This window comes from Pinus tabuliformis, chromosome 7 (assembly GCF_031772625.1).
Source record: "Pinus tabuliformis cultivar Carrire ecotype Pingquan chromosome 7, CPIR1, whole genome shotgun sequence".
In the NCBI taxonomy this organism is placed as follows: domain Eukaryota; kingdom Viridiplantae; phylum Streptophyta; class Pinopsida; order Pinales; family Pinaceae; genus Pinus; species Pinus tabuliformis.
The window spans coordinates 620,192,714-620,210,224 of record NC_142293.1 but is presented as its reverse complement, the minus strand read 5'-3'; positions in this window follow the sequence as shown (position 1 = coordinate 620,210,224).

Below are 17,511 nucleotides of genomic sequence, written 5' to 3'. Positions count from 1 at the left end.
CACCGGGAAGGCCTCCAAAAGTCTCCTGCAAAAAGCGCTACGCACAGGCTCTATGCGCCGCGCCACTTCCATATGTGCTGCGCACGTGGCGTGCACTTATTCTAGGGAGATCTAAATTGAAAAAAAAATTATATTTTTGGATTTGGCATGAAAAATCATGACTGATGGTGCATGGCCAAGAAATTTGGGCAAGTTTTGAGTCCCCAGACCTCTCCATCTGTCGTTTGGGTGGAAAATGCAACGTTGGCAAACGGCTGGCTCTTCAACCTCAATTCTCTAATGATGATTAAACAACTCCCTATCCTCAGTGATTTGCTTTCCCACTTCTGAGGTTATTTATTGTATTGAAAATCATTTGTAAAGGGTGGGAGTTTCTGGGAGCAGTGTGGAGGAAAAAACCCGGCACCTTCATTGTACAGTTTTGGCCAAGAGATTAATAAAATGTTGCAGCTCTGATTCAGGAGATCCCTGTGGTATGGGTTTAGCAAATGTGTTTCTTATCTATTTCATATGTGCCTTGTTATGTTTACCGTTTCCATCATAATCACTTTTGATTGAATGCTTTTAAGTATGAGAGGTAGAATCCAGTTATTTGCTCTGCCTTGTGAAAGCATTCAGGTTCTATGTGTTTTTCTTCTGTCTGAAAAGGATTCATTACACATGCCCTTTTCAGCCTCTCAACGGTCTTTCCACTCCATAATATTTCAAATTTGATTGCTAAAATTCCTGCCTATCTTGCCTCACAAAATATTCTGTGTCATCAATTTAATTTCCTAGCTCATGCGGTCCTTTGGTCCCACACATCCCAGAAAATTCAGTCATTCAAAAAATCGCCTTTTTCCATATCTATTTACTAGCCTAAAATCAATATTCATTGTAAGTCATCTCAGACCATATTGTTTATTTCTTCACTGAGCGTGACCCGGAGAGAGCCCTCTCCTGTTTTGGTAGGGCTAGCTACTAGACTGAGCGTGGTTTGTGGTTACCCTGAATTTTGCCTTCCTTGAGTCTAAGGAAGATTTAGGCACTAACAGGTTAGAGGAGTTCAGTTGGAAGGACTATTGCACATGTTATTCATAACCCATTTTCACCAGTCCAAAATACAGTGTGTGTGTGTGACAATTGTTGACATTAGTGCATGATGGGTATTTATGGCTAGGTGAGCCTATCTCCATCACGAATATGTTAATCGATCAGATTACTAAGATACCATATAAAGTAGCAGACCCGAGACAGGATTTTGCGGGAAAATCCAATGAAAAACAACTCGTAGACTACATGAAAATCGAGTTCAAGCTTGTAAACGGAAAGCATGGATATTCTATTCCCTCCATAATAAACCAAGTGGTACAGTTTGCAGTGCAAATCCTAGCAGGAAAGATAATGCGGAAGTGTCGCGGGGATGAAGTGCACGTGCCAGTTATTTCATTAGCAACATAGTGTGTGAATGTGGTCCAGTATAACTGGGCCCAGTATCTCTGTCGAGAATTTTTGGCAAACTGTCGCGAGGCATAAGAGAAGAGCTAGCCATTCCATTATTCTTGGCTCTTACTGCTAATTGTTTTGGTGGCATGGAGGCTTTCATAGGATAGAAAGTTCCATCTACTGAATGAGACCCTCCCAGAGGTAGCGAAGTTTGCTTCATTGTGCCAAACGAAAGACGTAGACCAGATTATAGAATCAAAGGTTTTTTGGGTACTCATGGAAATGAACATCCAAATAGCTATAAATAAGAGACCGAGGTTATCTCCCACCTTGTTCGAGCAACTGAGGGCCTTTGCAGAATTTAAGGTAGACTTTCACAATGTCTAGATCCAAGTGAGGAGATACCCTCAAAAAGCATGGCACAAGTTGCCTTACTTAGTGGCCACAACGAATGTATAGGAAGTTGTGGGTGGATGGCCAACAGAGTTGCACAAGCCTACCTAGTTGAATGTCAGTACAAGCAAATTAGGAGAAAGCTCCTCTGCACAGACCTTTGGTGCAAAAAAGAGGAAAGAAAAAGAGCAGGCAGTCGCACAAAAGACGCCTACCCAACAAAATAAAGAAACTGTTGAAAAGACCATTGCGGAGACACTCTGTGATGAAAAGGAACATGAAGACAATGAATGTACATACAAGGAGCAAGCATCGACTTCCCCACATACCACAGAGAAGGAGATATCTACGCAGGGAAGAAATGGGGGTGAGGAGGTGTCCACCCCTTTAAATTCTAGAAGCACACTAAAGAGATAGCCACAGGTCCGTGAAAGAAGTAGAAATCAAATAAACAGTCACTGGTGGAACCTCTTGTACTAATAGAGGGCGATTTAGATGAGATCAACGATGAGTTTAGAGATACCACATCAGAGCTATGGTCCCACTTTGAGAAGTAGTATATGAAGAAACTGGGGAGTGTCCAGAAGTATCTGTGTGATCTACAGATCTAGGCGGGTATGATCTAGGTGAGCATTGGGCAAGCGAGCGCAGTGCAAGCGGGCCTAACTCAAGCAAGCGTGAGTGTTCCAGAAGTGGAGTGCACATTGGAACTAAGGATCATTCGTTTACCAGAAGGATACTTGCGAGTATATAACTAGGAAGACGAAAAAACACTTAAAAAGATCAAGGATACTGGAATCAATGTGGTGATGATTTCGCTCCAAGCCCTCCACACATTGCATCAGGGGGTCTCAGATGAGTTGCGGATTAGGGAGTTGTGCTTCCTTACAGTCCTCAGTGAAGTTAAAGTCAACAATAAACATATGTACTAGGAGAAGACACATGCGCTAAAGGAGAAAGAGGAAATACAATCGCATAACACCAATCTAGATTCTGCAATTGAACAAGCCTACAAAACAGTTCCAGAATTGCATATCCCAGACAATGCACAAGCCGAGACAAAATTTAGGAAATTAACCACAATGGTGCACGATGCTAAAGATGAGGTTGGGTGAGTCACTTTTGAGTTCCAAATGAAGATATCCAAACTCTAGCTCAATCTTCAACCAACCGCACAACCTGAAGTTCGGGAACAAAGAGGTGCCACTATAAAAGAATCAATGGGTCAACTAGATGTCGTATTTCATGACTGCGACCAACTATTCAATCAGACAATGGGCCTCTGGGATACATTGTAGGAGGAACCTACGCTGTAACAATTGAACACAAAGATCAGGAAAACACAACAAAATATGATGAAATCAACATGACTACGCAGACATTGGCGCCAGTCTAGTGCTTCACATGCCTGTAGGAAGGCAAGGTGATTCAGAGGTAGATCCAAGAGTTACAAAAAAAGGAGTCCCTATTAATAGACTGGCTTCAGCCTGGATAGAGGAAGCCAACAAACATTCATAGAATATTCATGAGAAGTTGAAGGCCATGCAGCAGACCTAGCGAACTATGCAACTTGCAATGGAGGGGCCAAACACATAGAAATTGGTCCAGGAGGTACAAAAAGTAGCAGAACAGAGTACCACAGAGCTTCAAACATTGGCCAATGTAGTAAACACTCTCCACAAGAAAGTGGAACAACCATCTAAGTGTCCCGAGGGTGAGTCATGATCTTTGTGTTGGGGGCCTGTTGGGATGGGTTCCCTATGGGTAGAATTGGATTAATTTAGTCATTTTTTGTAAAGAATTTTGTAACGAATGTAAATTGTCCACAAATATGGATGTGGAGCGCATAGTTAGTCAAGAATCATAGGGGCTTTAGCCGGTTGTTTGGGTAGGTGATAGGAGGTTTTAAGGACTCACCCATGAGCTGAGGGTGATGGTATTGTATTAGAAAGACTATAAATAGATGAGTCTTAGCGAATGATAAGTATAAGAAGAATAGAAGTATGAATGAATGAATGATGTTGTAAGGGTTTGATAGTCAGGAAGCTCTGTTCCTATCAGTAAGCGAAGGAAAGGCTCTGCAGCTGAGTGCATGCAGGCCTAGAATAGTCCACAATTGAGTGTATAGGCCCCTGAAACTAAGTGCACAAGGTAGTTGAAGTCTGTACTGGGAAGATTTTGATTAATAAAGGATGATTTTGGGTTGGAAATACTTGCTTCTATCTATTTAATTATTATGTCACTTTCATTGTTGTTTCTTTAATTCAATGTGTTTTCTCTATGCGAATTGGGTTAATTGAGCATGTTTATGCTTGATAAGATTCTTAAATTATATTCGCAAAGATCTAAATCTATGTTGCGTTAGTTTTGGATAAGGAAGATAGGTCTACACAATGACAAATATATATCTCAGAAGCCCTAGAAGACCTATTCAGCTGTGTGAAAGTAATCGACATACCCTGTAAGGGCCTGATTAATGCAATTGGCTGGTCCCATGAAGAATTGAAGGTATCTAGGGTTGTATTAGAAGTTTTAACTCTTTCAGAAGGTTAGATCAATGTGGAAGTAGATCTAAGGCACTGAAAGACATCACACTAGTCTCTGGATGCAAAAAATTGGTTCTTGCACCCTAATATACTACTTTGGGTGAGACTGTGACCTATGCTATGCAGGTTGCTATCAAAAGGGCCAACAGTGTAGGGTTTTTTGGTTGGGGCAACTAACTCCGAACCTAGGTCAAGACCCCTTAAGCCAACAAAAACTCTTTTCTCTTTTCCTTTAATATATTTGATTTAAAAGTCAAACTCACTAATTCTGGAAAACCACCTAGCTTGTCTTGTATTCAACTTGGGTTGACCAAACAAATACTTGAGTCCACTATGGTCTATCATAAGTGCGTATTTCCTGCCAAGGAGGTAATTCCTCCCATATTCAAAGCATGGATGATGGAAGTTAAATCTAGATCATGAGTCATGTAATTTTCCCCATCTTCATTCAATTTCCTTCACTCATAACAAACTATTTGTCCTTCCTGCATCAAAACTCCAACGAGCCCCTCCTTGAAGGCATCTATGCATATCACAAAATCCTTGTCCATATTTGGAATCATCAATACTATTGCATTCGTGAGCAACTGTTTCAATTTCTTGAAGCTTACTATGCACTCAACTATTCATTCAAATCTATTTCCTTTTCTCTACAAGGATGTCATAGGATGACCTGTCTTGGCATAGTTCATGATAATCCTCTTGTAGTAACCTTCCAATCCCATGAATCATTTGAACTCATCCATATTATTTTGTGTTGGCCACTCCATTATGGCCTTGATCTTTTCCAGAACAAATGATATTCCCTCCTTGGACACAATGTGCCCCAATTAATATATCTGTGAATGGAATAAATCACACTTGCTAAGCTTTTCATAAAGCATGCATTCCCTCATTAAATGTAGTACTGCAACCAAGTGATTTTCATGCTCTTCTTTAGTTTTAAAGTACACCAATATTTCATCAAGAAGACAATCAAAAACTTTCCCAAATAAGGATGCAACACACTATTCATTAATCACATGAATGTGGTAGGGTCATTAGTAGTCCCGAAGGGTACCACTACAAAATTATAGTACCCGTATCTTTTTCAGAAAGTAGTTTTGTGGATATCTTCCTCTTTGATGTGCACTTGATGATATCCAAACCTCAAATCAATCCCAGAGAAAATTTGCTACTCCCCTTAGCTAGTGAAATAATTCATCAATCTATGGAAACAAATACTAGTTCTAAAAGGTCACTTTATTTAGCTCGTTGTAATCAATACAGATTCTAAGTGTCCCATCATTTTTCTTTAAAAATAATACTAGAGCTCCCCACAGTGACACACTATGCCGAATGTAACCTTTATAAAAAATTTCCCTTAGCTATATCTTTGATTGAACCATATTAGGCGTGTCCACCTGATATGATTCCTTGGATGTTGGTGTTGCTCTAGGCACCAGCTCAATAGAGAAATCAACTTCCCTATGGGAGTTCAACCTAAAATGTTTGTTGGAAGCATATCCTTATACTGCTGCAACACCATATACTTCCTCAACATCTTGATTTCTTCATGCCCTGTGCTATCATTAGCATTTTCACTGTTGAAAATTTATATGATAAACAATTTGCAGCCCTTCTGAAAATTGTGTTTTTCCTGCATTTCTATAATCAACCTTCTTGAAATTTCCTTTCACTTTCCCTATATGATTTTTCTCTCTCAAACATCATCTAGGAATTCAATATATTTTTCATAATAGTCCACCTTGGTTTTGTGCAAGTACCAATCCATGCACAATAATATATTGTATATACCCAACAAAAATAAATTCGAATGTGTTACTGTGGACATGCCATGAAGTTTAAGTGTGCATTATTTTACCCAATGATTAAGTTTTCTTTTTATTCCTATTGCCAATTGAAACATCCATGGATTTACGTGCAATTCCTTGGCCAAACTACATTTTTCCATGAAATTTGGGCTGACATAGATGTAGTTAGAACCGAGATCAACTAAAATGGAAACAAGTTGATCACACAACTTACCTTCTATCTCAATGATGGATTCCTAGTGTTCTGCCTTGGAGATTGTTGATAGCTATGAAAATTCTAGGCAAACTCTAAGCTACATTCCCCACTTTATGAGATTCCTAAGTGTTGTAAAACTTTGGTCATACATTTTTCTAATGTTCACAGTGTTTTTTCTCTTGATTTTCACCACATGTCCAACACTTCAGTTTCTCTCTTCCTCTTTTTTTGCAGATTTTTGTTGCTCTTTTTCTAGTTACTATGAATTTGCTTTACTAGCGGTGTTAATTTTCTACTAAAATCAATTTGTATTAGTTGGATTCTTACTTTCCTTATTTTCTAAAATTTTCATGGGCCATTTCTTCTTACTTCTAGTGTTGTCCTTTTCCTTCTAGTTACTTTTAATTTCTAGTCTACATTTTTCTTGCTCATGACAATATTTGAGTTTCTTGATAGCATCATTTAATGTCTAAAGTTCCATAAATTGAATATAGTCTTTGAATGGAAAAGGCAGCCCATTGATGAATCTTTTGATTTTGGCGTTTTCATGCTTGAGAAATGAGACATACCTCAATAGTTCCAGGAACTTGGGAAGATACTCATCATCTGTCATTTCCCCATATTGAGTTGTGCTTTTTCCTTGTTATCATAATATCACTCAGACAAATATTAATTCTAGAAAATTTTCTCAAGATCATTCCATGTCAAGTCTTCTTCAACAATTCCTATGACATTTTTCAAATATTCCCACCATATGTTGGATTTTCCCTTCAAGCTATAGGTGGCAATCTTGGCTTTCATGTTTTCAGAATAGTCATGGATTTTGAAAATTTCTTCATGCCAAATAGCTAAGCTTACACCTCTTTATATTTCTTCATGTCCCCATCAAATGTGCATGGCTTAGCCTTCATAAACTCCTGAACCATATAATCCTTGTCCTTTCTTCTCTAATGATGTTGATGATGAGAGTCATGGTGATGCCTCTTGGTAGTAGAGCTAGATGGTCTACTAGAATGATTCACATAAGTGCTTGTTCTTCCTTATGAGGTGCTTAATAGTGAATTTACCTTCACATTTTCTTCACTTTATGACTTATTCCTCTTCCTGACTTGCCACCATCTTCTCCATTTGTTTTCTCTTCTTACTCTTGAAGTATCCTCCTACCTCTATGACTAGCCATCAACCAAGGCTCCTTTTTTTTCATAAATTAGAGAGCCTTTGTTATCTTGAGCTCTTACTAGCCTTTCAATGTCTTCTTTGAAGATTCTAACTTCATCCCTCAGGCTCCTTAATTTATACATCCAATCTGTAGAGTTAGGTCTTCACCCTTGGCCAACTGATATTTCTTCTTCATTTGTCCTCGGATTTTCATTTCCATATTTTGATTGATCATAATTATACTGCACCATTTTAGTCCTCATTCTGGTGTCCTTCACTATCATTTCTTCTCTTGATGTGCTATCAAATACACAAAACTAGTAGGCACATAATAAGTAAATAAATAACATAAAATCATGCCCCTAGTCATAAATCACCCAGCCAAGAAAATGATCACCTAGCCATTTCTTCCTAGGTTGATCGAAATACATTATATACGATTAATTTTGCAATAGTAAATTCACTTTCACCATGGAAACAACTTAGTAAACCATTTTTCCTAAGTTATTTCTCATTAAAATCCAAAAAACCCCATGAGAATAATTGAATAAATCATTATTTATTTAATTTTCTCTAGAAATAATTATTAGATCATTATTTGATAATTATTTTTGGTTACCTTTGAACTAATCACCTTGGAATAACTAAATAAATAACTATTGGTTTATTATTCCTTATTTTTATTTTTGGAATAATTGTTAAACCATTATTTAATAATTATTTCAAATTCACACCTTTCTTAATCCTCACAAAGTGATTAATAAATCATTTTTATTTGTTAATTACTTCACTTTGAGATATTCCCATTCCTGATGGTCATGTTCCTAGTCCTACAACTAATGTAAGCATCAATAATGGCCAACCAAGGTCTCCTTGGGATAAGAGGATAACCATAAAACTTGGCCTTGGGATGGAGGACAAGGAAATATCTAGGATATTATGAGGAGTTAATGGAGACCATGACATCCTTGATAAAACCCTTAGGGGATACTATGGACCTATTCGCAAAATACAATATTGTGGTGGTATTCCTCAAAGATCCTTGGAGGTTGAGATTCAACATAGTTTCCTTGGTCATAACATTGATTGCAGCCCCAGGGTCAATCTTAGGGACCAAAACGCTATTAATGTGCACATCGAATATTGGGCTACCAATATCCATGTACTTTAGGGAGATTGCCCTCCTAAGCATTAGATTAGACAACTACCCAAAAACATTGATAGTGTGGGCATATCTTCTTCTTCTCCCAATCCTTTGGAGACATTCTTCCTTGATAAGCTTGTTGTAAATGTGGAAATATTTGATGGCCTAGAGAAGGGGTATTTAAAAACACAAGTTATTCAGTTCTCCTAGATGTTTAGCCTCTTCCAGTGTGTGTTGTTTAGGTTGCACCAACATTTCACGATAAGGAGGCACATTAGCTTGAAGAGTTCCATATTCATTCTCTTCTTCAAGATCTTTAGGTGGAGAACATGGGTGAGCATCCAAGAGTACATTCCCAGATAGAAGGTTCATCTCTTGGATCTCCATAGCATAAGCATGATAGGATGTTTCCCCACTATAAAATTGTTGTGCCTGCTTCTTATTTAGGTTTATATTGGGTTGGGCAGACATTTGAGGTTACTTAGGTGGGTTTTTGTGGGGTAGTTGTGGTTGAGGTTGCAGAGGAGGCATTAAGGTAGGAGGTTGGGTTGTATGAGGCTTCCATCCTTGCGAATGGTTGCCCCATTAAGGAGGCTGACCTTGATTTGGATGGAAAGATGGGTTGACAAGATGAAGAGGATACTAAGGAGAGTATGACCAAGGAGAGGTCGTGGACCAAGATGGATGAGTTGGAGGGTACCAAGTTTATGAAGGTACTTTCTGATTTGAATTGTAAGAAGGATATTGTGCACCTCGCATACCCTATTGATAAGGCCAAGGGCCTTGGTGCCCCCTCTCATTAATGAAATAAAGTTGGTCCAAGCCATTCTTTGCTCGTTGGTACAGAACATTTAGGTCTGGAAGAGAGGGGCATTTATCAGTTGCATGGATTTACTCACAGACAAAGCATACCTCTATGGTGTTCAGTGAACACTGATCTCTTGGATGCTTCTTAGTGAATCTAGGGAAAAAGATAGCTAGTGCCCTCTCTACTTCCTCCTGCTTCCTTTTAATTTTCATAGTGTCCATCTGCACAACAAAGGTATGCAACATTTCACTATTGAAATCTTACAACATACTCCCTATCTCATTTTTCATGTTTGAGGTGGAGGGAGAAGAGTTAACTAGGACTTAACTGGACCTTCCCCTTTCCATAACAACCCTTGAATCACCCTTGAATATTGTCCTGATGTCATCATATGATAGTTGGTAAATATCTCCTCTAGACAACATATTGAGGGTCTCCATAACATCCTCCTATAATTGAGTTGGAACCTTTCCTCATAGTCTTCTGAGGACTCATATGGTCCTATGATCATCCTAAACATTTATTCTTTTATCTCCTTCATTCTACAATAATCCCTCTACTTCTCATTAAAGGCTTGTTGCATTTGTGCCCAGGTAGTGATGTTGCCTCTAGGTGGACTCATAAACTAGCTCAAGGTTGCATCCTTAAGGGTGGAGGGAACCAACTTCAACTTTTGTTCATCAGAGGCATAGTCATAGGTCCTACAAACTACAAAAAGTTGAAACATAAATGTGTTAGGCTCCTTAGAGGCTAAGACATGGAAGTGTGGAAGGGTAGTGGGGCTGATGTTATTCATCATGGCCTCTCCATTGGTTTCCTGTATGGGAAATATCTCATTCTTCCTATTTTCAACGATGTTTTCGGTAGGTGATATGGGCTTTTCCTCCCCTATGGGTGCTTCAAAAATTTCAAGTTTCTCACCTAGAGGATTTTCTAACTCCCATGTGCTTAGAGAGGGCAGCTCATAGTCACCAAAGAAGAGTGATGGTTGACAACTTGAAGGTGTGGGGATTTTTCGTAGGAATTTCCCTTAATTATCCTTACTCCTATGAGGTGTGAAAGACCTAGTTTTTTTTTTCATTTGGATTTTTTTCATTTTTTTTTAATTTTCAAGTCAATATTACTAGTGAAAAAAAATATAGAAAAAAATTCTTCTAACTACAAACAATACCTACTTGGACACCTCCTCAACAACGAAACCAAAAATGGATGAGAATTAGTATCTTAACAAGAATGTTGAGACTCCCAAGGCTTACAACTTTAATTATCAACTTGGGGTTCATACAAACTTAGACGTGACAGTGATATATGCAAAAGTTCAAGCTCTACTCATGCCACCTTCAAGCAAAGACCATAACAAGGCATACAAAGAGCATGCCTTCAACTAACCTAGAGAAATAAATTGTATGAAAATAGAGAGTTATAGTCTATTTGTGGGAATGAAAACATTACTCTAGCTACAGAAATTAAAGCAATACTCATCCAAATGCCAAGACTGACTCTAGTTGAAATAATGTAAAAACTATGCTATTTGCATAAATTAAAAGTGTTATCATACCTGAAAAATGTAAATCGATGCCCTATCTATAGAATGTGGAAAGTTGCTTTGAAAAAGGAAATTTGATCTTTTCAACAATAATGTGTGTGAATAAAATCCTAAGAAATCATAATATTCAAGAATCAGATCTAATCTACTTTGCATTGGTGAATCATCCTTTTAATATTTGTGTCCAAGGAAATTTAGCCTTAGTAATAGAATCCATGTACATTTCATAAGAAAACATTCATTGTTATTCAAATGTGGAAATTTGTCTTCTAATTCTAATTGCAGATTTGTACTTGTAGTGAAGGAAAGGTGGGTCTATAATGGTCTTTGGTCCTCCCCAGTCATTGATTTAGAGCTTGGGGGTCATTATTCAGTCCCAAGAGGAAAAATTCAAGCTCCTAGGGAAAATATGACATAGTTTGGGCAATGCTAGAGGATGCTACAAGATTACTACATGATTGCTACAAGATGCTACAAGTCTGTCATGTTTTTGTTGTAGGATTGGATCCATGAGCATACCGAGGGTAGAAAAAGTATTTTGAAGCTGGAGAAAGGTATATGGAGGTGTATGAAGGCTATTTAAGGTATTTTCTAAGTTTAGCACCCCTCAGATGCCCATCTTACACGAAAGCCAATGCTCATGATGTCCTTCAATGACCTAGAATTGTAGTCTCGGTGGCAGAGTTTTGAGGGCAATGTGAGATGCAAAGGAAGAGGTTGATGATGAAAAAATAGATGTAGGATGAGTGTTGAAACCTTGAAAGCCACTAGTAGTACCTGCAGACCAATAATCAATCCCTTCTCGTTCGGGAAAAGAGTGTCAAACTAATGAACAAACTGTAGCAAATTAAAGTAAGGAAGAAAGGAAGAGTGAAATTTTATGAAATAAAACAAAGAAGGAATTTATTTCATTAAGATATAATTCAACTTAAAACATGCATCTAACATACATACATGAAAATGTGAGAAAAACAATTTTAACTCCTAGATTGTAGAAACAGAGTATGCAACAGACAATGAGCTAATGCCTAGAAATTTGCAAAGGAAAGAAACCGCATATTTTTAGCTTACTGTTGTAGACTCCTCAACCACACTTCCCATAGGAGAGGTAGTAATCAGGCATGAAACCCCAATTTTTCTAGAAAATAAACTTCTACTCAAACATGGAAGGAAATGTTGCTACTAAAACAATGCATAAATAAGATACATAAAGAGAGACTCTCGGTTGGGCTGTAACCCAAGGGAACTCAACCATTTGTAACAAAATCATGTGTGAATAAATAATAGAACTTTAAATAACATAAAATGGAGTTAAAATGCATCATCTAAATAAAAATGGAAATGACAGTCTTGAGCATTTAGCTCTTAGTAGCTCTCATTGCTCCAAAAATTTAAATTCTAATGAGCTCTTGGGCTAGTTGATTTATACAAAGATGACTGAGGGGAAACCTCCTTGGAAACAGGGTTATTTCCATCCAAAATATTGAGAAAAGTGGATCTATCTCCAATAGATCCATGTAATTACTTGAGTTCATTGGTTTCTAGTAGACCTCGATCTGTTGATGAGTGATTCTAGGGATCAAGTCGAGTTGAAGGAGAGTAAATGTAGGGGACAAGCCTCCTACATCTCCTCTAGATGCCTCCAACATGCTTATGAATAGTAAGTGAACTCGAAATTGTTTTTTTCCTGTGGATTAACCACATTAAGAAATGGAGTATGGAAAACACCCTTTACTCTTCCTATTAAGCACATTATATCAAAAGAGATGTTAATTAATGTGAGAAAAGAAGAATTTATACTATGGAGGATGGAAAAATGGCCTTATAAGATACCTATTGATGGGACCCATCAAGTGCTTCCATGGAATTCCTTGCCCCCAGTTAAAATTTGTAGCCCTCAACTAGTTCTTTTCAATGAGCTATTGTGCACCCTAAATGAATATTTTATCCAAAAGTTGTGTCCGAGGGAGGTTGATTTACCAACTAATCACCTTGAGGCCCACAAGAAAATGGTAATTGTTAGAAAATTATATATTACAGAGCAATGGAACAGATAAAATATATTGAAGAAATATAAACATAGAAAACACATAAAACACATGAAACAAGAGAGACACAGATATGCGTGGTTCACCGAATTTGGGCTACGTCCACGGAGAAATAACCAGTCCTTCCTTTTATATTATCCAACAAAATGAAGAGATACAATGTATAGCAGATCCGCTGTAATTTCCTCTTCGCTCTCACACAATCTCCTCTCTCTTTCTCGTTCATAATAAAGATCTATGTAGATGCAATACAATTCCCTCATATATAGTGAGGGGTTTCCTTCTAGGAAAAAAAACCCTAAATTAAACATAACTTCCACTGATAGATCTTCGCCTAATGAATGGCCCAGATTAACTACGAAATTGCAACATTTTACAAGGCAATTTTACATGTATTCTTAGCTTCGGGGCCACTGCCCCCGATCCCCCGCCAGCCGGGGGGGGCTCCTAAAGATCACTGCCACCCCCCGATCCCCCTTGCAGCACACATATTACAAGTGGTGTTTCCACCACATTACAAACTGGGGTCCAATGTAGTGATACCTCTGAATAAAGAATGCAATCAGGCTCCACACCCAATAGTAATTTCATTTTCTATGGTTAGGGATTTGGACCTCCATGGTTCATTATTTATGTTAAAACAATATTCTTTTGATCTATTATGATTGCTTTTGTGAATGCATCTAGTTTCCATCTCTCTGTGTTCAAGGATAGCTACCACCATTATAGCCATTTTTTCTTCTACAATATTTTTATTTTTCATTTATTAATGGAAGTTGCTTTTAACCATATTATTGTGCTTTATATTATATTTCTATATGTTTTCTTAATTTCATTTATCATATTTCATTTCATTCCTTATATAACCCAAATTAATGATATTAGAGAAATTTCCTCGTTGTTTCTCGGTGCATTTCCTGGATGAGGTCATGGTACAGAGAGTTGGGTCTCAAGTTAGTTTCACTTGGGAACAATCACTCTCACCATCCCAAGTGACCTCCTTTTTTATAATAAAAGAGAGAATATGAAGTAGGATATCCTATCAAATTGGTGCTACAGGAAACACTATAACAACAGAGGAATGGGATGATGGACGAATTTTCCAAGATCCTCTGTCAACTCCCAATAGTAGTTAAGGAACCTTAAACCATTGGTAATTTTGGATGTTTGACATCATTCAAGGTAGAATTTAAGTTTTAAATACCCTTATTTGAAAGCCAAATAGATTTATATGCTTTGAAAAATGGTTATATCTGTGAGGGATATTACTATATACAAAAATTTTCTAATAATGAAAAGATCACATCTACACTCCTGAAATCCCTTTCATGAGAAATTATACCTTGTAGGTAACTATGATTAAGATTGCATTGGATGGAAAACCCTACAATCTGAGATATATTAGACAGTGCTAGTGTACACCAATATTTTTGATAACTTGCACTCAAAGCTAGGTATCAAAGACTCTTGAGTAGCACCTACTTCTAAAGTATTGTAGTGGTATATATAGCTACATCCAAATGGAGATGGATTTCTTGGACATATCCTTAGTGGGATATTCTTATCAATATGCTATTGAATTGGGAAAAAAATTAAGATGGGAATAAGAAGGTGTTCAAGTTTACAAAAATGTTGCAATAAAAACCTGGAAAAGGGGACTTAAACTCACAAAATAAGGAATGAGATAAGAGGAACCAAACTAAGTAAAACTAGACCAAGTAGTGGAAAAATAAGGGTAATGGGAATGAAAATAAGGGCACTTCAAAGTGGTGTGAGTTCCACAAAATACCCTAAGACAACATTGATGAATGTTTCTCAAAACAATCATTATTGGTGGAGCTTAAACAAAAGGAAATAAACTCTACATCTAATTATGGTTTGGAGTAGAATAAAGGAAAGTTGATCATTGATGAAAAACCAAATGATACCATCATGAAAAAAAATATTCATCCAAAAGATATAGAGGAGCCTAAAGAGGGGGAGTGCATATTCCATTCATACATGTGGGTGAAGGGGACCTCGTGTTGGCTTAGGGGGTCCTAACTGAGGTTCAGAGTTAGTTGCGCCAACCAACAAATCCATACACTATTAGCCCTTTCGACAAAATCCCTCGTAGCATAGGCTACAGTCTCACCCGAAGCAGTATGGGGGGATGCAAGAACCAAGTTTCTACATCCAGAGATGAGTTTGATGTCTTTTATCACCTCAGAGCTGCCTTCACCTAGATCAATAAGCCCTTAGGGCTCGGTACTAAAACTCTACTAAAATAGTCTCCAGACCTTCGCGAAGGTCTACTATCAACCTTTGCAGACCCTTATTAGTCGCGCATTAGAGAAAAACCCTTAATTAGTGTTCACGTAAATATACTTAAGTTATTTAGTAAACATAACATAATTCATCACAGTCTTCGTGAACTTACTTAACATGCATTGCATACATCTATTAAGACTTTGTTTCGAATTAGAACCTCAAACAATTCCATGATTGTTAAGAATGAATGACAGACTTCAAGAAATATTATAGCTATCAGAAATAACCTCTGAATAATGGTAATTTGCAGCCAACATGGAGCAGCGAGGACCTTCGGTCAAAGCGCGCTAACCATTAGCCCATGGAGACTGTGCATGGTGCAAAAATGGCAGTTGGAAACTCAAACCCAGAAACGGAGGCTGTTTCTGATATCACTGGGAAAAATCCCTAGAGAAGGAAAAGCTCGAGTGCTCAGTCACAAGGGAAACTATAAAACCATAGGAATGTGCTAAAACCGACAGGTGGGTCCCACGCTCAAAACCAGTGGAATATCGAAGGAATTTCAGGTGGTAAGTGGGTTTGGCTGAAGAGCCAACGATTCCATACATCGAGTGATGTGTGTCCGGCGGGGAGAGAGAAAAACTACTTACAATGCGGACTAACAGTTGAGCAACTCAACCACGCGATAGAAGCGAAGACCGTAGGTTCTGGGGGCTCCAGATCAAATGGCGGAGGTTCAACCTAACGGATGACCGGACCCGAGGGAGAAATAAGATACGGTGCATAAAGATTTGAAGTCCGATTTGACCGATGAGTTGAAAGAAGGATCTGTTTCACAGGCATCTGGGAAATAACAGAAAAAATGACCGTTCAGGAAGAACTAACACTCAGTTCACAAGGAGATAGGTGGCCACCTGTCTGTGAAGCATTACGAAGCAACGATGATGCAGGGTAGAGGAGTCCCAGCGAACAGAGGTAGGAGATCTAGAGAGTCAGGAAGGTGAAGTGAAAGTCAAAGAAATGAACTGGCTTTAAAGCCACAAGCTGACAGAGAGAAGACAGAGAGATAGTGAGGTGGAGAAGCAATGAAGAAGCCGAAGGCTGAGAGATACAGAAAGAAAGGAAAAATGGCAAAGAACAGAGAAGCCGAGCTAACCACTAGAGTAAGGGTAGCACCAAGTAGACAACCAATTGAGGTCGAAATTCAGTAAGGGGAGTCTATGAACTCTAAGGACTTGGGAATTTAGAGTGCCATCCTACTGATCATCCTCTATCAAGTGAGACTTAGATTGAGCTCCTTATTGTAAGACTTTGCTTTAAAAACATAATAAAAAGGCCACCACTGAAAGCTGGACTGGGAGGATTAGGTGAACTCCTTATTAAATTTTTTTGTGTTTCTGTTTTGCTTACTGTGATCTCTTACTATTTCAATTGTTTGTTTATTTTGCAATCTTATTGATCTGTTGCCTAAGATAACATAGACACACACACCAACACATGAGTCTGTAATACCTTCATTCATTTCCTGAGGTCACCTACGAGTGATTTCAGATCAAGTGGTATCATAGCTATAGGTTGTTAAGGTTAGACTTGAGCTTGTGCTAGATTTAGTTATTGAATGCTAACTAGATCAAAGCTCAAATTAGGAGAAGGAGAGTTGGTCGAAACTAATCCTGAAATTGGAAGATTCTATCCTGAGAGGACAATGTCATAGGAAGGTTCTATGGGGCCAAACCCTCAATTTATAGATAGTTTCTTGGCCATAAGGTCCATGGTAGGGGAAATGTATAAGGACTTTAGAAAACATAAAGATGAAGATTCATCAAGCTCCAAACAAGATAAAGGAGAAGAAGAGTGTCTCCTCCATGACCACTCAAAAGGCAAAGGGAAAGAAGAAAACTTTCTCACACCTCCTAATAGCCTTGAACATAAAAAGAAGACATCTTTGATTAACCTAGATGTTAAATTTTATTTACCAATATATGATGGAGAGTTGAATGTAGAAAAGCTGGACAATTGAATCAAACAAATTGATGTTTATTGTAGAGTGCAGAGCATTTATTCAGATAAGAGCAAGATTTAGCTGGCCAGCCTAGGCCTTGGAGGCACTGCCTTGGTTTGGTGGGAAGGCAGGACCCACGCTGACATGAAGAGACATGGTAAGACTCTTTCTGTCTAGAGTG